The sequence below is a fragment of the Panulirus ornatus genome, chromosome 46, assembly GCF_036320965.1.
Source record: "Panulirus ornatus isolate Po-2019 chromosome 46, ASM3632096v1, whole genome shotgun sequence".
Classification (NCBI taxonomy): domain Eukaryota; kingdom Metazoa; phylum Arthropoda; class Malacostraca; order Decapoda; family Palinuridae; genus Panulirus; species Panulirus ornatus.
In genome coordinates, this window is record NC_092269.1 from 15,879,667 (window position 1) to 15,902,941 (window position 23,275).

General features: G+C 38.4%; 1 protein-coding gene across 1 annotated transcript in view; it reads left to right on the forward strand.

Moving 5' to 3' along the window:
- LOC139763320 (glutamate receptor ionotropic, delta-2-like) overlaps window positions 1–23,275 on the forward strand; it is a 220,533-nt gene that overhangs the window by 147,327 nt on the left and 49,931 nt on the right. The gene's annotated exons all lie outside the window — the stretch shown is intronic.

Sequence of the window (23,275 nt, forward strand, 5' to 3'; positions counted from 1 at the left end):
GATAAAAACTTTTCACTGCTTCTAACAACTTGCCTCCCACACCATATATTCTTAATACCTTCCACAGAGCATCTCTATCAACTCTATCATATGCCTTCTCCAGATCCATAAATGCTACATACAAATCCATTTGCTTTTCTAAGTATTTCTCACATACATTCTTCAAAGCAAACACCTGATTCACACATCCTCTACCACTTCTAAAACCACACTGCTCTTCCCCAATCTGATTACCAAGAATAATCAACAAACTTATACCTCTGTAATTTTAGAACTCACTCTTATCCCCTTTGCCTTTGTACGATGGCACTATGCACGCATATATATATATATATATATATATATATATATATATATATATATATATATATATATATATATATATATATATATATATATATATATATATATATATATATATATATATATATGTATATATATATATATATATATATATATATATATATATATATATATATATATATATATATATTAATTTACTCATTTATTTTTATTTATTTTGCTTCGTCGCTGTCTCCCGCGTTAGCGAGGTAGCGCAAAAAAGCAGACGAAAGAATGGCCCTACACACCCACATACATATGTATATACATATACGTCCACTCACGGAACTATATATACGTATACATTTCAACTGATACATATTTGTATATATATATATATATATATATATATATATATATATATATATATATATATATATATATATATATATATATATATATATATATATATATATATATATATATATATATATATATATATATATATATATATATGTATATATATATATATATATATATATATATATATATATATATATATATATATATATATATATATATATATATATATATATATATATATATATATATATATATATATATATATATATATACATATATATATATATATATATATATATATATATATATATATATATATATATATATATATATATATATTATATATATATATATATATATATATATATATATATATACATATATATATATATATATATATATATATATATATATATATATATATATATATATATATATATATATATATTTTTTTTTTTTTTTTTATACTTTGTCGCTGTCTCCCGCGTTTGCGAGGTAGCGCAAGGAAACAGACGAAAGAAATGGCCCAACCCCCCCCCCCATTCACATGTACATACACACGTCCACACACGCAAATATACATACCTACACAGCTTTCCATGGTTTACCCCAGACGCTTCACATGCCTTGCTTCAATCCACTGACAGCACGTCAACCCCGGTATACCACATGACTCCAATTCACTCTATTTCTTGCCCTCCTTTCACCCTCCTGCATGTTCAGGCCCCGATCACACAAAATCTTTTTCACTCCATCTTTCCACCTCCAATTTGGTCTCCCTCTTCTCCTCGTTCCCTCCACCTCCGACACATATATCCTCTTGGTCAATCTCTCCTCACTCATTCTCTCCATGTGCCCAAACCATTTCAAAACACCCTCTTCTGCTCTCTCAACCACGCTCTTTTTATTTCCACACATCTCTCTTACCCTTACGTTACTTACTCGATCAAACCACCTCACACCACACATTGTCCTCAAACATCTCATTTCCAGCACATCCATCCTCCTGCGCACATCTCTATCCATAGCCCACGCCTCGCAACCATACAACATTGTTGGAACCACTATTCCCTCAAACATACCCATTTTTGCTTTCCGAGATAATGTTCTCGACTTCCACACATTTTTCAAGGCTCCCAAAATTTTCGCCCCCTCCCCCACCCTATGATCCACTTCCGCTTCCATGGTTCCATCCGCTGACAGATCCACTCCCAGATATCTAAAACACTTCACTTCCTCCAGTTTTTCTCCATTCAAACTCACCTCCCAATTGACTTGACCCTCACCCCTACTGTACCTAATAACCTTGCTCTTATTCACATTTACTCTCAACTTTCTTCTTCCACACACTTTACCAAACTCAGTCACCAGCTTCTGTAGTTTCTCACATGAATCAGCCACCAGCGCTGTATCATCATATATATATATATATATATATATATATATATATATATATATATATATATATATATATATATATATATATATATATGTATATATATATATATATATATATATATATATATATATATATATATATATATATATATATATATATATATTTATATATATATATATATACATATATATATATATATATATATATATATATATATATATATATATATATATATATATATATATATATATATATATATATATATATATATATATTCTTACATTTTTCATATGTATATATATGTATGTGTGTGTGTGTGTATATGTGCGGATGTATGTGTATGTGTGTGTATGTGTATATGTATATATATATATATGTATATTATCCCTGGGGATAGGGGTGAAAGAATACTTCCCACGTATTCCTCGCGTGTCGTAGAAAGCGACTAGAGGGGACGGGAGCGGGGGGCCAGAAATCCTCCCCTCCTTGTATTAACTTTTTAAAATGGGAAACAAAAGAAGGAGTCACGCGGGGAGTGCTCATCCTCCTCGAAGGCTCAGAGTGGGGTGCCTAAATGTGTGTGGATGTAACCAAGATGTGAAAAAAGGAGAGATAGGTAGTATGTTTGAGGAAAGGAACCTGGATATTTTGGCTCTGAGTGAAACGAAGCTCAAGGGTAAAGGGGAAGAGTGGTTTGGGAATGTCTGGGGAGTAAAGTCAGGGGTTAGTGAGAGGACAAGAGCAAGGGAAGGAGTAGCAATACTCCTGAAACAGGAGTTGTGGGAGTATGTGATAGAGTGTAAGAAAGTAAATTCTCGATTAATATGGGAAAACTGAAAGTTGATGGAGAGAGGTGGGTGATTATTGGTGCATATGCACCTGGGCATGAGAAGAAAGATCAAGAGAGGCAAGTGTTTTGGGAGCAGCTGAATGAGTGTGTTAGTGGTTTTGATGCACGAGACCGGGTTAAAGTGATTGGTGATTTGAATGCAAAGGTGAGTAATGTGGCAGTTAAGGGAATAATTGTTATACATTGGGTGTTCAGTGTTGTAAATGGAAATGGTGAAGAGCTTGTGGATTTGTGTGCTGAAAAAGGACTGATGATTGGGAATACCTGGTTTAAAAAGCGAGATATACATAAGTATACTTATGTAAGTAGGAGAGATGGCCAGAGAGCGTTATTGGATTACGTGTTAATTGACAGGCGTGCGAAAGAGAGAGTTTTGGATGTTAATGTGCTGAGAGGTGCAACTGGAAGGATGTCTGATCATTATCTTGTGGAGGCTAAGGTGAAGATTTGTATGGGTTTTCAGAAGAGTGAATATATATATATATATATATATATATATATATATATATATATATATATATATATATATATATATATATATTTTTTATACTTTGTCGCTGTCTCCCGCGTTTGCGAGGTAGCGCAAGGAAACAGACGAAAGAAATGGCCTAATCCCCCCCATACACATGTATATACATACGTTCACACACGCAAATATACATACCTACACAGCTTTCAATGGTTTACCCCAGACGCTTCACATGCCTTGATTCAATCCACTGACAGCACGTCAACCCGGTATCCCACATCGCTCCAATTCACTCTATTCCTTGCTCTCCTTTCACCCTCCTGCATGCTCAGGCCCCGATCACACAAAATCTTTTTCACTCCATCTTTCCACCTCCAATTTGGTCTCCCTCTTCTCCTCGTTCCCTCCACCTCCGACACATATATCCTCTTGGTCAATCTTTCCTCACTCATTCTCTCCATGTGCCCAAACCACTTCAAAGCACCCTCTTCTGCTCTCTCAACCACGCTCTTTTTATTTCCACACATCTCTCTTACCCTTACGTTACGAACTCGATCAAACCACCTCACACCACACATTGTCCTCAAACATCTCATTTCCAGCACATCCATCCTCCTGCGCACAACCCTATCCATAGCCCACCCCTCGCAACCATACAACATTGTTGGAACCACTATTCCTTAAAACATACCCATTTTTGCTTTCCGAGATAATGTTCTCGACTTCCACACATTCTTCAAGGCCCCCAGAATTTTCGCCCCCTCCCTCACCCTATGATCCACTTCCGCTTCCATGGTTCCATCCGCTGCCAGATCCACTCCCAGATATCTAAAACACTTCACTTCCTCCAGTTTTTCTCCATTCAAACTCACCTCCCAATTGACTTGACCCTCAACCCTACTGTACCTAATAACCTTGCACTTATTCACATTTACTCTTAACTTTCTTCTTCCACACACTTTACCAAACTCAGTCACCAGCTTCTGAAGTTTCTCACATGAATCAGCCACCAGCGCTGTATCATCAGCGAGCAACAACTGACTCACTTCCCAAGCTCTCTCATCCCCAACAGACTTCATACTTCCCCTTCTTTCCAAAACTCTTGCATTTACCTCCCTAACAACCCCATCCATAAACAAATTAAACAACCATGGAGACATCACACACCCCTGCCGCAAACCTACATTCACTGAGAACCAATCACTTTCCTCTCTTCCTACAAGTACACATGCCTTACATCCTCGATAAAACTTTTCACTGCTTCTAACAACTTGCCTCCCACACCATATATTCTTATTACCTTCCACAGAGCATCTCTATCAACTCTATCATATGCCTTTTCCAGATCCATAAATGCTACATACAAATCCATTTGCTTTTCTAAGTATTTCTCACGTAAACACCTGATCCACACATCCTCTACCACTTCCGAAGGCACACTGCTCTTCACCAATCTGATGGTCTGTACATGCCTTCACCCTCTCAATCAATACCCTCCCATGTAATTCCCCAGGAATACTTCTGTTTCCCCTTTTAGAAAGTTAAAATACAATGAGGGGAGGGTTTCCAGCCCCCCACTCCCGTCCCCTTTAGTCGCCATTTACGACACGTGAGGAATGCGTGAAAAGTATTCTTTTTCCCCTATTCTATATATATCATCCCTGGGGATAGGGGAGAAAGCATACTTCCTTCGCATTCCTCACATGTCGTAGAATGCGACTAAAGGGGACGAAAGCGGGGGCTAGAAACCCTCGTCTCCTTGTATTTTAACTTTCTAAAATTGGAAATAGAAGGTGTCGCGCGGGAATATTCATCCTCCTTGAAGGCTAAAATTAGAGTGTCTAAATGTGTGTGGATGTAACCAAGATGAGAAAAACGGAAAAATTGGTAGTACGTTTGAGGAAAGAGAACCTGGATTTTTTGGTTCTGAGTGAAACAAAGCTCAAGGGTAAAGTGGAAGAGTGGTTTTGGGAATGTTTTGGGAGAAAAGTCTAGGGTTGGTAAGAGGACAAGAGGAAAGGAATGAGTAGCACTACTCCTGAAATAGGAGTTGTGGGAGTATTTGATTCAGTGTAAGAAAGTAAACTCTAGATTAATAAGGGTAAAACTGGAAGTGGATGGAGAGTGATGATTGATTATTGGTGCCTATGTATCTGGGCATGAGAAGAAAGATCATTAGAAGTAAGTGTTTTCGAAGTGGGTGAGTGAGTGTGGTAGGAGTTTTCATGCAGGAGAACGAGTTATAGTGATAAGTGATTTGAATGCAAGGTGAGTAATGTGGCATTTCGGGGAATAATTGGTGTACATGGAATGTTCAGTGTTGTATATAGAAATGTTGAGGAGCTAGTAGATATGTTTGCTGAAAAAGGACTGGTGATTTGGAATACCTGATTTAAAAAGAGAGATATACATAAGTATACGTATGTAAGCAGGAGAGATAGCCAAAGAGCGTTATTGGATTACGTGTTAATTAATAAGCGAGCGAAAGAGAGACTTTTGAATGTTAATGTGCCAAGAGGTGCAACTGGAGGGATTTCTCATCTTTATCTTGTAGAGGCGAAGGTGAAGATTTATAGAGGTTTTCAAAAAAGTAGAGATAATGTTAGGGTGAAGAGAGTGGTAAGAGTAAGTGAGCTTGGGAATGAGAATTTTGTGAGGAAGTACCAGGAGACACTGAGTTCAAATGGAAAACGATGAGAGCAAAGGACGTAAGGGGAGTGGGGGAGGAATGAGATGTATTTAGAGAAGCAGTGATGGCTTACACCAAAGATGCTTGTAGCATGAGAAGCGTGGGAGATGGGTAGATTAGAAAGGGTAGTGAGTGGTGGATGAAGAAGTAGGATTGTTTATGAAAAAAAATGAGTGAGTCATTTGGACGAGTTTTGCAATAAAAAGTGCAAATGACTGGGAGATGTATAAAAGAAGAGGCAAGAGGTCAAGAGAAAGGTGCAAGAAGTCAAAAAGAGGGCAAATGAGAGCTGATATGAGGGAGTATCCTTAGATTTTAGGAAGAATAAAAAGATGTCTTGGAAGGGGGTAAATAAAGTGCGTAAGACAACAGAACAAATGGGAACACCGGTGAAGGGTGCTAATGACGAGGTAATAACAAATAGTGGGTATGTAAGAAGGAGATAGAGTTAGTATTTTGAAGGTTTGCTACATGTTAGATGATAGAGTTGCAGATTTTGGGTGTTTTGGTCGAGGTGGTGTGCGAAGTGAGAGGGTCAGGGAGAATGGTTTGGTAAACAGAGAAGAGTTAGTGAAACCTTTGCGGAAGATGAAATCCGGGAAGGCGACGTGTTTGGATGGTATTGCAGAGGAATTTATTAAAAAGGGTATCGACTGTAATGTTGACTGGTCGGTGAGGATGTTCAATGTATGCATGGATCGTGGTGAAGTGCTTGATGATTGGCGGAATGCATGCATAGTGCAATTGCACAAAGGCAAAGGGGGTAAAAGTGTGTTAAACTACAAAGGCGTAAGTTTCTTGAGTATTCCTGAGAAATTATATGGAAGGGTATGGATTGAGAGGGTAAAGGCATGTACAAATCATCAGAATGGGCAAGAGCAGTGTGATTTCAGAAGTGGTAGAGGATATGAGGATCAGGGATTTGCTTTGAAGAATGAGAAATACTTTGAAAAACAAATGGATTTGTATGTAGTATTTATGAATCTGGAGAAAGCATATGATAGAGTTGATAGAGATGTTCTCTGGAAGGTATTAAGAGTAAATGGTGTGGGAGGCAAGTGGGTAGAAACAGTGAAAATTTTGTATCGAGCATGTAATGCAGTGTTCGAACAGGAAGAGAGCAAAGTGACTGGTTCCCAATGAATGTCGGTTTACGGCAGAGGTGCGAAATGTCTCCATGGTTGTTTAATTTGTTTATGGATGTGTTTGTTAGGGAGATGAATGAAAAAGAATTGGAGAAAGGGGCAGTTATGAAGTCTGTTGTGAATGAATGGACTTGGGATGTAAGACACTTGTTGGCTAATGATATAGCGCCGGTGTTGATTCGAGTGAGAAACTGCAGAAGCTGGTAAATGAGTTTGGTAAAGTGTGTGAAAGAAGAAACCTGAGAGTTAATGTAATCAAGAGGAAGGTTATTGAGTACATTAGGGTTGAGGGGCAAGTCAACTGGGAGGTAAGTTAGAATGGAAAAAAACTGGTGGAAGTGAAGTGTTTAAGATATATAGGAATGGATTTAGCGCAACTGAGTTCAGTGTAGGGGAGGGAGCGGAAGTTCTTGAAGCGTTGAAGGAAGTGTGGAAGGCGGGAACGTTATCTCGAAAAGCAAAAATGGTTATGTTTGAGGGAATGATGGCTCCAACAATTCTATATGTTTGCGAGGCGTAGGCTAAAGAGGATATATGTGTCATAGGTGGAGGGAACGAGGAGAAGTGGGAATCCAAACTGGAGGTAGAAAGATGGCGTGAAAATGATTTTGAGCGATCAGGGCGTGAACATGCAGGAGGGTGAAAGCCGTGCAATGGGTAGAGTGAATTCGAACGATGTGGTGGTATACTGTGGTCGACGTGCTGTAAATGGATTGAGCCACGGTATGAGAAGCGTCTGGGTTAACCATGGAGAGACTTGTGAGGCCTGGATGTGGAAAAGGAGCTGTGGTTTCGCTGTATTATACATCCCAGCTAGAGACTGAGTGGAAACGAATATGACCTTTGTTGTCTTTTCAAAGCTCTACCTCGCGCATTTGCGGGGAGATGGGGTTGTCATTTCATGAGTGGCAGGGTGGCGACAGGAATGAATAAAGGCAGTAAGTATAAATCATGTACATGTGTATATATGTATATGTCTGTGTATGTAGATATATGTATTCGTTAAAATGTACAGGTATGTATATGTGCTTCTGTAGACGTGTATGTATACACATATGTATTAGGGTGGGTTCTGCCATTCTCTCGATTCTGTCCTTACGCTACCTCGCTAAGGTGGGAGATAGCGACAAAGTATAAAATAATGATGACAATAATGATGATATATACACATATATATATATATATATATATATATATATATATATATATACATATATATATATATATATATATATATATATATATATATATATATATATATATATATATATATATATATATATATTGTTTTTATCTATTTTGCTTTGTCGCTGTCTCCCGCGTTTGCGAGGTAGCGCAAGGAAACAGACGAAAGAAATAGCACAGCCCACCCCCATACACAATGTATACACACACACGTCCACACACGCAAATATACATACCTATACATATCAATGTACACACACACACATATATATATATATATATATATATATATATATATATATATATATATATATATATATATATATATATATATATATATATATATATATATATACATATATATATATATATATATATATATATATATATATATATATATATATATATATATATATATATATATATATATATATATATATATATATATATATATATATATATATATATATATATGTATATATATATATATATATATATATATATATATATATATATATATATATATATATATATATATATATATATATTTATAGTTTTTATTTATTTTGCTTTGTCGCTGTCTCCCGCGTTTGCGAGGTAGCGCAAGAAAACAGACGAAAGAAATGGCCCAACCCACCACCATACGCATTGTATACACACACACACACGTCCACACACGCAAATATACATGCCTATACATCTCAATGTACACATATATATACATACACGGGCACATACATATATACCCATGCACACAATTCACACTGTCTGCCCTCATTCACTCCCATCGCCACCTCGCCACACATGGAATACCATCCCCCTTCCCCCTCATGTGTGCGAGGTAGCACTAGGAAAAGACAACAAAGGCCACATTCGTTCACACTCTAGCTGCCACGCAATAATGCCCGAAACCACAGCTCCCTTTCCACATCCAGGCCCCACACAACTTTCCATGGTTTACCCCAGACGCTTCACATGCCCTGATTCAATCCACTGACAGCACGTCAACCCCGGTATACCACATCGATCCAGTTCACTCTATTCCTTGCCCTCCTTTCACCCTCCTGCATGTTCAGGCCCCGATAACACAAAATCTTTTTCACTCCATCTTTCCACCTCCAATTTGATCTCCCACTTCTCGTTCCCTCCACCTCCGACACATATATCCTCTTGGTCAATCTTTCCTCACTCATTCTCTCCATGTGACCAAACCATTTCAAAACACCCTCTTCTGCTCTCTCAACCACGTTCTTTTTATTTCCGCACATCTCTCTTACCCTTACATTACTTACTCGATCAAGCCACCTCACACCACACATTGTCCTCAAACATCTCATTTACAGCACATCCACCCTCCTGCGCACAACTCTATCCATAGCCCACGCCTCGCAACCATACAACATTGTTGGAACCACTATTCCTTCAAACATACCCATTTTTGCTTTCCGATATATTGTTCTCGACTTCCACACATTCTTCAAGGCTCCCAGGATTTTCGCCCCCTCCCCCACCCTACGATTCACTTCCGCTTCCATGGTTCCACCGCTGCCAGATCCACTCCCAGATATCTAAAACACTTTACTTCCTCCAGTTTTTCTCCATTCAAACTAACCTCCCAATTGACTTGACCCTCAACCCTACCGTACCTAATAACCTTGCTCTTATTCACATTTACTCTTAACTTTCTTCTTTCACACACTTTACCAAACTCAGTCACCAGCTTCTGCAGTTTCTCACATGAATCAGCCACCAGCGCTGTATCATCAGCGAACAACAGCTGACTCACTTCCCAAGCTCTCTCATCCACAACAGACTTCATACTTGCCCCTCTTTCCAAAACTCTTGCATTTACCTCCCTAACAACCCCATCCATAAACAAATTAAACAACCATGGAGACATCACACACCCCTGCCGCAAACCTACATTCACAGAGAAACAATCACTTTCCTCTCTTCCTACACGTACACATGCCTTACATAGTCGATAGAAACTTTTCACTGCTTCTAACAACTTGCCTCCCACACCATATATTCTTAATACCTTCCACAGAGCATCTCTATCAACTCTATCATATGCCTTCTCCAGATCCATAAATGTTACATGCAAATCCATTTGCTTTTCTAAGTATTTCTCACATACATTCTTCAAAGCAAACACCTGATCCACACATCCTCTACCACTTCTGAAACCACACTGCTCTTCCCCAATCTGATGCTCTGTTCATCCCTTCACCCTCTCAATCAATACCCTCCCATATAATTTACCAGGAATACTCAACAAACTTATACCTCTGTAATTTGAGCACTCACTCTTATCCCCTTTGCCTTTGTACAATGGCACTATGCACGCATTCCGCCAATCCTCAGGCACCTCAGAATGAGTCATACATACATTAGATAACCTTACCAACCAGTCAACAATACAGTCATCCCCTTTTTTAATAAATTCCACTGCAATACCATCCAACCCTGCTGCCTTGCCGGCTTTCATCTTCCGCAAAGCTTTTACTACCTCTTCTCTGTTTACCAAATCCTTTTCCCTAACCCTCTCACTTTGCACACCACCTCGACCAAAACACCCTATATCTGCCACTCTATCATCAAACACATTCAACAAACCTTCAAAATACTCACTCCATCTCCTTCTCACATCACCACTACTTGTTATCACCTCCCCATTTGCGCCCTTCACTGAAGTTCCTATTTGCTCCCTTGTCTTACGCACTTTATTCACCTCCTTCCAGAACATCTTTTTATTCTCCCTAAAATTTAATGATACTTTCTCACCCCAACTCTCATATATATATATATATATATATATATATATATATATATATATATATATATATATATATATATATATATATATATATATATATATATATATATATATATATATATATATATTCACTCTTTCGTCTGTTTCCTTGCGCTACCTCGCTATCGCGGGGGACAGCGATAAAGGAAAATAAATGAATATAAATATAACGAGCGTTCATAAACTTATCATATCACAGATTTTATCAACATGAAAGTCATCTAAAATTTCTAAAATGATAAGTTTATGAACGCTCGTTGTATGTTTTGGATAATCACATGTTTACCAAATGGCGTCCTAGCTTCGTCTTTTCGATGTATATCAACTGACTGTAATATTTCTCTCTTTTGTCTCTCCTGATGATGTGATTATTACACGAAAGTGCACTTGGGAACTTACCGTGTTTCATTTTCCCCGTGGACTCAGAGGAATATCTTAATCACCCGCAAAATTTTGAGGGGCAAGTATGCAGTCTGTTGTGGATGAGAGAGCTTGGTAAGTGAGTCAGTTGTTGTTCGCTGATGATACAGCGCTGGTGGCTAATTCATGTGAGAAACTGAAGAAGCTCATGACTGAGATTGGTAAAGTGTGTGAAAGAAGAAAGTTGAGAGTAAATGTGAATAAGAGCAAGGTTTTTAGGTACAGTAGGGTTTAGGGTCGAGTCAATTGGGAGACAAGTTTGATTGGAGAGAAACTGGAGGAGGTAAAGTGTTTTAGATATCTGGGAGTGGATTTGGCAGCGGATGGAACCATGGAAGCGGAAGTGAATCATTGGGTGGGGAGGGGGCAAAAATCCTGGGAGCCTTGAAGAATGTGTGGAAGTCGAGAACATTATCTCGGAAAGCAAAAATGGGTATGTTTGAAGGAATAGTGGTTCCAACAATGCTGCATGGTTCCGATGCATGGGCTACGGACAGAGTTGTGCGCAGGAGGGTGGATGTGCTGGAAATGAGATGTTTGAGGACAATATGTGGTGTGAGGTGGTTTGATCCATTAAGTGATAATAGGGTAAGAGAGATGTGTGGTAATAAAATGAGTGTGGTTCAGAGAGCAGAAGAGGGTGTTTTGAAATGGTTTGGTCACATGGAGAGAATGAGTGAGGAAAGATTGACCAAGAGGATATATGTGTCTGAGGTTGAGGGAACGAGAGTGGGAGACCTAATTGGAGGTGGAAAGATGGAGTGAAAAAAATTTTGAGTGATCCTGGCCTGAACATGCAGGAGTGTGAAAGGCGTGCAAGGAATAGAGTGAATTGGAACGATGTGGTATACCGGGGTCGACGTCCTGTCAATGGATTGAACCAGGCCATGTGATGCGTCTGGGGTAAACCATGGAAAGTTCTGTGGGACATGGATGTGGAAAGTGAGCTGTGGTTTCTATGCATTATTACATGATAGCTAGGGACTCAGTGTGAACGAATGGGGCATTTGTTGTCTTCCTAGCGCTACCTCTCGCACAGGAGGGGGGAGGGGGGGGCGGTATGGGTTGTTATTTCATGTGTGTCGGGGTGGCGATGGGAATGAATAAAGACAGACAGTATGTATTATGTGCATGTGTATATATGTGTATGTCTCTGTATGTATATATATGCATACGTTGAGATGTATAGGTATGTATATTTGCGTGTGTGGACGTGTATGTATATACATGTGTATATGGGGGGGTTGGGCCATTCTTTCATCTGTTTCCTTGCGCTACCTCGCTACTTTGTCGCTATCTCTCGCCTTAGCGATGTAGTGCAAGGAAACAGATGAAAGAATGGCCCAACCCCCCCACATAAACATGTGTATATATCCACATCCCCTCGTGCATATATATATATATATATATATATATATATATATATATATATATATATATATATATATATATATATATATATATATATATATATATATATATATATATATATATATATATATATATATATATATATAATATAATATATATATATATATATATATATATATATATATATATATATATATATATATATATATATATATATATATATATATATATATATATATATATATATATATATATATATATATATATATATATATATATATATATATATATATATATATATATATATATATATATGTATATATATATATATATATATATATATATATATATATATATATATATATATATATATATATATATATATATATATATATATATATATATATATATATATATATATATATATATATATATATATATATATATATATATATATATATATATATATATATATATATATATATACATATATATATATATATATATATATATATATATATATATATATATATATAGATATATATATATATATATATATATATATATATATATATATATATATATATATATATATATATATATATATATATATATATATATATATATATATATATGAGTGTGTTGGTGGTTTTGATGCACGAGACCGGGTTATAGTGTTGGGTGATTTGAATGCAAAGGTGAGTAATGTGGCAGTTGAGGGAATAATTGGTATACATGGGGTGTTCAGTGTTGTAAATGGAAATGGTGAAGAGCTTGTAGATTTATGTGCGGAAAAAGGACTGATGATTGGGAATACCTGGTTTAAAAAGCGAGATATACATAAGTATACTTATGTAAGTAGGAGAGATGGCCAGAGAGCGTTATTGGATTACTTGTTAATTGACAGGCGCGCGAAAGAGAGACTTTTGGATGTTAATGTGCTGAGAGGTGCAACTGGAAGGATGTCTGATCATTATCTTGTGGAGGCTTAGGTGAAGATTTGTATGCGTTTCCAGAAAAGAAGAGTGAATGTTGGGGTGAAGAGGGTGGTGAGAGTAAGTGAGCTTGGGAAGGAGACTTGTGTGAGGAAGTACTAGGAGAGACTGAGTACAGAATGGAAAAAGGTGAGAACAATGGAAGTAAGGAGAGTGGGGGAGGAATGGGATGTATTTAGGGAATCAATGATGGATTGCGCAAAAGATGCTTGTGGCATGAGAAGAGTGGGAGGTGGGTTGATTAGAAAGGGTAGTGAGTGGAGGGATGAAGAAGTAAGAGTATTAGTGAAAGAGAAGAGAGGCATTTGGACGATTTTTGCAGGGAAAAATGAAATTGAGTGGGAGACGTATAAAAGAAAGAGACAGGAGGTCAAGAGAAAGTTGCAAGAGGTGAAAAAAAGGGCAAATGAGAGTTGGGTGAGAGAGTATCATTAAATTTTAGGGAGAATAAAAAGATGTTCTGGAAGGAGGTAAATAAAGTGCGTAAGACAAGGGAGCAAATGGGAACTTCAGTGAAGGGCGCAAATGGGGAGGTGATAACAAGTAGTGGTGATGTGAGAAGGAGATGGAGTGAGTATTTTGAAGGTTTGCTGAATGTGTTTGATGATAGAGTGGCAGATATAGGGTGTTTTGGTCGAGGTGGTGTGCAAAGTGCGAGGGTTAGGGAAAATGATTTGGTAAACAGAGAAGAGGTAGTAAAAGCTATGCGGAAGATGAAAGCCGGCAAGGCAGCAGGTTTGGATGGTATTGCAGTGGAATTTGTTAAAAAAAGGGGGTGACTGTACTGTTAACTGGTTGGTAAGGTTATTTAATGTATGTATGACTCATGGTGAGGTGCCTGAGGATTGGCGGAATGCGTGCATAGTGCCATTGTAGAAAGGCAAAGGGGATAAGATTGAGGGCTCAAATTACAGAGGTATAAGTTTGTTGAGTATTCCTGGTAAATTATATGGGAGGGTATTGATTGAGAGGGTGAAGGCATGTACAGAGCATCAGATTGGGGAAGAGCAGTGTGGTTTCAGAAGTGGTAGAGGATGTGTGGATCAGGTGTTTGCTTTGAAGAATGTATGTAAGAAATACTTAGAAAAGGAAATGGATTTGTATGTAGCATTTATGGATCTAGAGAAGGCATATGATAGAGTTGATAGAGATGCTCTGTGGAAGGTATTAAGAATATATGGTGTGGGAGGCAAGTTGTTAGAAGCAGTGAAAAGTTTTTATCGAGGATGTAAGGCATGTGTACGTGTAGGAAGAGAGGAAAGTGATTGGTTCTCAGTGAATGTATGTTTGCGGCAGGGGTGTGTGATGTCTTCATCGTTGTTTAATTTGTTTATGGATGGGGTTGTTAGGGAGGTGAATGCAAGAGTTTTGGAAAGAGGAGCAAGTATGAAGTCTGTTGGGGATGAGAAAGCTTGGGAAGTGAGTCAGTTGTTGTTCGCTGATGATACAGCGCTGGTGGCTGATTCATGTGAGAAACTGCAGAAGCTGGTGACTGAGTTTGGTAAAGTGTGTGAAAGAAGAAAGTTAAGAGTAAATGTGAATAAGAGCAAGGTTATTAGGTACAGTAGGGTTGAGGGTCAAGTCAATTGGGAGGTGAGTTTGAATGGAGAAAAATTGGAGGAAGTGAAGTGTTTTAGATATCTGGGAGTGGATCTGGCAGCGGATGGAACCATGGAAGCGGAAGTGGATCATAGGGTGGGGGAGGTGGCGAAAATTCTAGGAGCCTTGAAGAATGTGTGGAAGTCGAGAACATTATCTCGGAAAGGAAAAATGGGTATGTTTGAAGGAATAGTGGTTCCAACAATGTTGTATGGTTGCGAGGCGTGGGCTATGGATAGAGTTTTGCGCAGGAGGATGGATGTGCTGGAAATGAGATGTTCGAGGACAATGTGTGGTGTGATGTGGTTTGATCGAGTAAGTAACGTAAGGGTAAGAGAGATGTGTGGAAATAAAGAGAGCGTGGTTGAGAGAGCAGAAGAGGGTGTTTTAAAGTGGTTTGGGCACATGGAGAGAATGAGTGAGGAAAGATTGACCAAGAGGATATATGTGTCGGAGGTGGAGGGAACGAGGAGAAGAGGGAGACCAAATTGGAGGTGGAAAGATGGAGTGAAAAAGATTTTGTGTGATCGGGGCCTGAACATGCAGGAGGGTGAAAGGAGGGCAAGGAATAGAGTGAATTGGAGCGATGTGGTATACCGGGGTTGATGTGCTGTCAGTGGATTGAATCAGTGCATGTGAAGCGTCTGGGGTAAACCATGGAAAGCTGTGTAGGTATGTATATTTGCGTGTGTGGACGTATGTATATACATGTGTATAGGGGTGGGTTGGGCCATTTCTTTCGTCTGTTTCCTTGCGCTACCTCGCAAACGCGGGAGACAGCAAAAAAAAAAGAAAAAAAAAAAAAATATATATATATCATAACTGGGGATAGGGGATTAAGAATACTTCCCACGTATTCCCTGCGTGTCGTAGAAGGCGACTAAAAGAGAAGGGAGCGGGGGGTCGGAAACCCTCCCCTCTCGTTTTTTTTTTTTTTTAAATTTTCCAAAGAAGGAACAGAGGGGGCCAGGTGAGGATATTCCAAAAAAGGCCCAATCCTCTGTTCTTAGCGCTACCTCGCTAACGCGGGAAATGGCGAATAGTTTAAAGAAAAGAAAAAATATATATATATATATATATATATATATAAATATATATATATATATATATATATATATATATATATATATATATATATATATATATATAAATATATATATATATATATATATATATATATATATATATATATATATATATATATATATATATATATAGATATATATATATATATATATATATATATATATATATATATATATATATATATATATATATATATATATATATATATATATATATATATATATATATATATATATATATATATATATCTATATATATATATATATATATATATATATATATATATATATATATATATATATATATATATATATATATATATATATATATATATATATATATATATATATAAGGGAGAAAGAATATTTTCCTTGCATTCCTCACGTGTCGCAAAACACGACTAAAGGGGACGGGAGCGGGGGCTAGAAACCCTCCCCTCCTTGTACTTAAACTTTCTAAATGGGGAAACAGAATGAGTCACGCGGGGAGTGCTCACCCGCCATGAAGGCTGAGATTGAGGTGTCTAAATGTGTGTGGATGTAACCATGAGGAGAAAAATCGAAAAACAGGTAGTGTGTTTGAGGAAAGGAACTTGTATGTTTTGGATCTGATTTATGTGCTGAAAGGGGACTGGTGATTGGGAGTACCTGGTTTACAAAGATATGCATAAGTATACGTATATAAGTAGGAGAGATGGCCAGAGAGCGTTAATGGACTACGTGTCAATTGATAGGCGCGCGAAAGAGAGATTTTTGGATGTCAATATGTTGAGAGGTGCAACTGGATGGATGTCTGATCATTATCTTGTGGAGACGAAGGTGAAGATATATAGAGGTTTTCAGAAAAGAAGAAAGTATGTTGTGGTGAAGAGAGTGGTGAGAGTAAATGAGCTTGGGAAGTAGATTGTGTGAGGAAGTACGAGGAGAGACTGAGTACGGAATGGAAAAAAGTTAGAACAAAGGACCTAAGAGGATTGGGGGAGGAACGGGATGTATTAAGGGAAGCAGTGATGGTTTGCGCCAAAGATGAATGTGGCATGAGAAGCATTGGAGGTGGGCAGATTAGAAAGGGTAGTGAGTGTTGGAATGAAGAAGTAAGATTATTAGTGAAGAAGAGAGAGGCATTTAGACGGTTTCTGCAGGGAAATAATGCAAATGAATGGGAGATGTATAAAAGAAAGAAGCAGGATGTCAAGAAAAAGGTGTATGAGGTGATAAAGAGGGAAATGAGAGTTGGAGTGAGAGAGTATCATTAAGTTTTAGGGAGAATAGAAAGATGTTTTGGAAGGAGGTAAATAAGTGCGTAGGACAAGGGAACAAATGGGAACCTCAGTGAAAGGGGCTAATGGGGAGGTAATAACAAGTAATGGTGATGTGAAAAGGAAATGGAGTGAGTATTTTGAAGGTTTGATGAATGAGTTTGATAATAGAGTGGCAGATACACGGTGTTTTGGTCGAGGTGTTGTGGAAAGTGAGAGGGTTAGGGAGAATGATTTGGTAAACAGAGATGAGGTAGTAAAAGTTTTACGGAAGATGAAAGCCGGCAAGGCAGCGGGTTTTGATGGTATTGCAAGGGGAATTTATTAAAAGAGGGATTGACGTTATTGTTGACTGGTTGGTAAGGTTATTTAATGTATGTATGATTCATGGTGAGGTGCCTGAGGATTGACGGAATGCTTGCATAGTGCCATTGTACAAAGGCAAAGGGGATTAAAATGATTGCTCAAATACAGAGGTAAAAGTTTGTTGAGGGTGAAGGTATGTACAGAGCATCAGACTGGTGAAGAGCAGTATTGTTTCTAAAGTGGTAAGGGATGTGTGGATCAGGAGTTTACTTTGAAAAATATATATGAGAAATACTTAGAAAAGTGAATGGTTTTCTATGTATTATTTATGGATCTGGAGGAGGCATATGATAGAGTTGATTGAGATGCTCTTTGGAAGGTATTAGGAATATATGGTGTGGGAGGCAAGTTGTTACATGCAGTGAAAAGTTTTTATCGAGGATGTAAGGCATGTGTATGAGTAGGAAGCGAGTAAAGTGATTGGTTCTCAGTGAATGTTGGTTTACGGCAAGGGTGCGTGATGTCTCCATGGCTGTTTAATTTGTGTATGGAAGGGCTTGTTAGGGATGGGAATGGAAGAGTTTTGGAAAGAGGGGCAAGTATTTAGTCTGTTGTGGATGAGAGGGCTTGAGAAGCGAGTCAGTTGTTGTTCGCTGATGATACAGCGCTGATGGCTGATTCATGTGAGAAACTGCAGAAGCTAGTGACTGAGTTTGGGAAAGTCTCTGAAAGAAGAAAAGTGAAAGTAAATGTGAATAAGAGCAAGGTTATTAGGTACAATAGGGTTGAGAGACAAATCATTTGGGAGGTAAGTTTGAATGGAGAAATAATAGAGGAGGTGAAGAGTTTTAGATACTTTGGATTGGATTTTGCAGCGAATGGAACCATGGAAGGGGAAGTTAATCATTGGGTGGGGGAGGGGGCGAAAGTTCTGGGAGCGTTGAAAAATGTGTGGAAGTCGAGAACGTTATCTTGGAGAGTAAAAATGGGTATGTTTGAAGGAATAGTCGTTCCAACAATGATATATTGTTGCGAGTCGTGGGCTATAGATAGAGGTTTGCGGAGGAGGGTGTATATGCTGGAAATGAGGTGTTTGAGGATGTGTGGTTTGAGGTGGTCCGATCGAATAAGTAATGAAAAGTTAAGAGAGATGTATGTTATGAGAAAGAGTGTGGTTGAGAGAGCAGAAGAGTGTGTTTTGAAATGGTTTGGTCAAATGGAGAGAATGAATGAGGAAAGATTGAGAAATAGGATATTTTTTGGCAGAGGTGGAGGAAACGAGGAGAAGTGGGAGGCCAAAGTGGATGTGCAAAGATGGAGTGAAAATGATTTTGAGTGATCGGTGCCTGAACATGCAGGAGAGGGAAAGGCGGGCAAGGAATGACGTGAATTGTAACGGTGTGATATACCGCGGTCGACTTGCTGTCAATGGATTGAACTAGGGCATGTGAAGCGTCTGGGGTAAAACTTGGAATGTTTTGTGGTGCCTGGCGGTGGAAAAGGAGCTGTGGTTTCGGTGCATTATACATGACAACTAGAGACTGAGTGTGAACGAAATTTGGCCTTAGTTGTCTTGCTAGCGCTACCTCGCACACATGCAGGGTGAGCGGGTTGTCCTTTCATGCGTGGCGGGGTGGCGACAAAAATGAATAAGGGCAGAGTGTGAATTATATACATATGTAAATATGTATATGTCTGTGTTTGTATATATATGTATACGTTGAGATGTATAGGTATGTATTTTGCATGTGTGGACGTGTACGTATATACATGTCTAAGCGGGTGTGTTGGGCCATTCTTTCGTCTGTTTCGTTTCGCTACCTCGCTAACGCGGGAGACAACGACAAAGTATAATAAAAAAGAAAAAATAGAATATATATATATATATATATATATATATATATATATATACATATATATATATATATATATATATATATATATATATATATATATATATATATATATATTTTTTTTTTTGTCGCTGTCTCCCGCGTTTGCGAGTTAGCGCAAATATATATATATATATATATATATATATATATATATATATATATATATATATATATATATATATATATATAAACATACCTATGCATCTCGATGTACACATATATATACACACACAGATACATACCTATATACCCATGCACAGAATTCACACTGTCTGCCTTTATTCATTCCCATCGCCACCTCGCCACACATGGAATACCATCCCCTCCCGCCTCATGTGTGCGAGTTAGCGCTAGGAAAAGACAACAAAGGCCCATTCGTTCACACTCAGTCTCTAGCTGTCATGCAATAATGCCCGAAACCACAGCTCCTTTTCCACATCCAGGGCCCACACAGCTTTCCATAGTTTACCCCAGACGCTTCACATGCCCTGATTCAATCCAATGACAGCACGTCAACCCCGGTATACCACATCGATCCAATTCACTCTATTCCTTGCCCGCCTTTCACCCTCCTGCATGTTCAGGCCCCGATCACTAAAAATCTTTCTCACTCCATCTTTCCACCTCCAATTTGGTCTCCCACTTCTCCTCGTTCCCTCCACCTCCGACACATATATCCTCTTGGTCAATCTTTCCTCACTCATTCTCTCCATGTGCCCAAACCATTTCAAAACACCCTCTTCTGCTCTCTCAACCACGCTCTTTTTATTTCCACACATCTCTCTTACCCTTACATTACTTACTCGATCAAACAACCTCACACCACACATTGTCCTCAGACATCTCATTTCCAGCACATCCACCCTCCTTCGCACAACTCTATCCATAGCCCACGCCTCGCAACCATACAACATTGTTGGAACCACTATTCCTTCAAACATACCCATTTTTGCTTTCCGAGATGTGTTCTCGACTTCCACACATTCTTCAAGGCTCCCAGGATTTTCGCCCCCTCTTCCACCCTATGATTCACTTCCGCTTCCATGGTTCCATCCGTTGCAAGATCCACTCCCAGATATCTAAAACACTTAACTTCCTCCAGTTTTTTTTCCATTCGAACTTACCTCCCAATTGACTTGACCCTCAACCCTACTATACCTGATAAACTTGCTCTTATTCACATTTACTCCTAACTTTCTTCTTTCACACACTTTACCAAACTCAGTCACCAGCTTCTGCAGTTTCTCATATGAATCAGCCACAGCGCTGTATCATCAGCGAACAACAACTGACTCACTTCCCAAGCTCTCTCATCCCCAACAGACTTCATACTTGCCCCTCTTTCCAAAACTCTTGCATTCACATCCCTAACAACCCCATCCATAAACAAATTAAACAACCATGGAGACATCACACACCCCTGCCGCAAACCTAACTTCACTGAGAACCAATCACTTTCCTCTCTTCCTACACGTACACATGCCTTACATCCTCGATAAAAACTTTTCACTGCTTCTAACAACTTGCCTCCCTCACCATATATTCTTGATACCTTCCACAGAGCATCTCTATCAACTCTATCATATGCCTTCCCCAGATCCATAAATGCCACATACAAATCCATTTGCTTTTCTAAGTATTTCTCACATACATTCTTCAAAGCAAACACCTGATCCACACACCCTCTACCACTTCTGAAACCACACTGCTCTTTCCCAATCTGATGCTCTGTACATGCCTTCACCCTCACAATCAATACTCTTCCATATAATCTACCAGGAATACTCAACAAACTTATACCTCTGTAATTTGAGCACTCACTCTTATTCCCTTTGCCTTTGTACAATGGCACTATGCACGCATTCCGCCAATCCTCAGGCACCTCACCATGAGTCATACATACATTAAATAATCTTACCAACCAGTCAACAATACAGTCACCCCCTTTTTTAATAGATTCCATTGCAATACCATCCAAACCTGCTGCCTTGCCGGCTTTCATCTTCCGCAAAGTTTTTACTACCTCTTCTCTGTTTACCAAATCATTTTCCCTAACCCTCTCACTTTGCACACCACCTCGACCAAAACACCCTATATCTGCCACCCTATCAACAAACACATTCAACAAACCTTCAAAATACTCACTCCATCTCCTTCTTACATCACCGCTACTTGTTATCGCCTCCCCATTAGCGCCCTTCACTGAAGTTCCCATTTGCTCCCTTGTCTTACGCACTTTATTTACCTCCTTCCAGAACATCTTTTTATTCTCCCTAAAATTTAATGATACTCTCTCACCCAAACTCTCATTTGCCCTCTTTTTCACCTCTTGTACCTTTCTCTTGACCTCCTGTCTCTTTCTTTTATACCTCTCCCACTCAATTGCATTTTTTCCCTGCAAAAATCGTCCAAATGCCTCTCTCTTCTCTGTCACTAATAATCTTACTTCTTCATCCCACCACTCACTACCCTTTCTAATCAACCCACCTCCCACGCTTCTCATGCCACAAGCATCTTTTGCGCAATCCATCACTGATTTCCTAAATACATCCCATTCCTCCCCACTCCCCTTACTTCCATTGTTCTCACCTTTTTCCATTCTGTACTCAGTCTCTCCTGGTACTTCCTCACACAAATCTCCTTCCCAAGCTCACTTACTCTCATCACTCTCTTTATCCCTACATTCACTCTTCTTTTCTGAAAACCCATACAAATCTTCACCTTAGCCTCCACAAGATAATGATCAGACATCCCTCCAGTTGCACCTCTCAGCACATTAACATCCAAAAGTCTCTCTTTAGCGCGCCTGTCAATTAACACGCAATCCAATAACGCTTTCTGGCCATCTCTCCTACTTACATACGTATACTTATGTATATCTCGCTTTTTAAACCAGGTATTCCCAATCATCAGTCCTTTTTCGGCACATAAATCTACAAACTCTTCACCATTTCCATTTACAACACTGAACACCTTATGTATACCAATTTTTCCCTCAACTGCCACATTACTCACCTTTGCATTCAAATCACCCATCACTATAACCCGGTCTTGTGCATCAAAACCACTAACACACTCATTCAGCTGCTCCCAAAACACTTGCTTCTCATGATCTTTCTTCTAATGCCCAGGTGCATATGCACCA